The following is a 1,965-nucleotide window of genomic DNA, read 5'->3' as shown; positions in this document are numbered from 1 at the left end:
GAGCACAGGGTCCGGACGCGCAGGCTCAGCAGCCATGGCTCACGGGCCCAGCCACTCCGCGGCATGTGGGATCCTCCCGGACCGGGGCACGAACCCGCGTCCCCTGCATCGGCAGGCGGACTCTCAACCACTGCGCCACCAGGGAAGCCCCATGTGTCAATTTTGTTATTAGTCTGGCACAAGAACTCAAGAGGGTGAAGTGGAAATTGCCTTCTCCCTGATGCTAGCCTTTTCAGGGGGTATTCTTAATACCTAGTAACCTTCTTAAAAATGCTTTCGTCCCATGGCTAACATTCTGAGTGCCCTTTATACAGTTTGCTGCTGTTTCCCGAAAATTTAAAGGTAACTTTTTCCTACTTCTCACTTTCTACTCCTCAACAGCAACAACCATCGCCACATAAATAAAATAAACCTTCACATCACATCAGTCTCCAGCTTCATTGCTGTGTTTAATCCCTCATCTCTCATCTGGACCACCTTCACTGGTCTTCCAGCTCTACAACCCCTCCAATCCAACCTCCCTAAGAGTGGTTTTAAATTTGTGTTGTTTGGAACTTTAGTAGATCTTGTTTTTTGCTTGTTTCGTTTTGCTTTTGGTTGGTTGTTTTGGCTTTGTTTGGCCTGGGAAGCCTTACTTCCACTCCATCTAGAATGTCTTCTGCTTTGCTCAGGGAGCCTTCCCTCCTTCCCCATGGAGGGGAAGCACTTTGAGTCTTCTGCAGCTTTCATATCTGCCTCTGTAATTGGTTATCTGACCAAAGTGTTGTAATTATTTCATTTATAAATCTGTCTCCTCTGGAGTGCATTAACCTTCTATTCTTTATATACTCAAATAATTGCAGAATTCTGGGTTTGATTTATGTTTGGACAAAGAGTGTACAGTATTGTTAGTAACAAAGGTAGGAACAGCAAGAAAGCGCTAGTTTGCGCAGGAGTTAAATAATTTGCTTTTGAAGGTACTGAGTTTGAGATTTCTGTGAGCCATCAGGCTGGAATAATTAGTAAGCAATATGGATGTGGAATTCAAAAGAGACATCCAATCTGAAGACGCAAACTTGATCATTATCAGGATATGAATAGTTAGGGCAACTCCAAATGAAAGCCATCTATCTGTTTCACCCATTGATTCTGCTGTGGAGAGAATGGCTCTAATGTGAGGAAGACTGTGTGTCTTCCACCTTCCCACAGAAATGTACCAGCTGAAGATTGAAATTTACATTGTAGAAGGATGTATGTAAAATATTTAACACAGATTCATAGGAAGTATTTTTTCTTTTAGGATTGATAAGCTAAAAACACTTTCCATTGTAGTATGGACCTGAGAAGGCCATTTCAGGAGAAATGTTCAGAGGGTAATCACTGGTCAGCCTTACCTTTAAATCCTTGCTCTATGAAAACCTAGCAGTCTGATCTTGTTTAAGTCACCTAACCTCTCCCAGCCTCAGTTTTCTTACTGGGAAAAGGAATAATAAACACCTAAACTTGGAAGTATGTTATTAATATTTTCAATGAGATAACATTTGTGATAGTTTCCTGTAATGCTTGCACATAGTAGGTGCTCAGTAAATGTCTTCAACAAGCATTTACTGAGTTTCCTCCATGTTCCAGACACTGTTTTAAGCACAAAGATCTCTGCCCTCATGGAGCTTACACTCAGATGTGGGGAGGGGAGAGAAAACAATGAACATAATGAAGAAACAAATTATATTGTACACCAAATGGCAACATAATCCATTTTATATAGAAAATTCATGTAGTGTAAGTAGTCATAGCCTTTAACACCTGCAGGGTCCAGGAAAGTAATCAAAATAAATAAGTTAGGTTGGTTGAAAAGAGCAGCCTTTTTTATTATTCTGCTTTTGTGAAGATAAGAGCACAAAAAATACATCTCTTTTCCTTCCTACATCTACCTTCAGAAAACAATAGTACAAGTGTCATGATCAATGGCAATTGACAGCCTTCTTA

This window comes from Stenella coeruleoalba (genome assembly GCF_951394435.1).
Source record: "Stenella coeruleoalba genome assembly, chromosome: 14".
Classification (NCBI taxonomy): domain Eukaryota; kingdom Metazoa; phylum Chordata; class Mammalia; order Artiodactyla; family Delphinidae; genus Stenella; species Stenella coeruleoalba.
The sequence above is the reverse complement of the archived record's forward strand: the minus strand, read 5'-3'. Positions refer to the sequence as shown.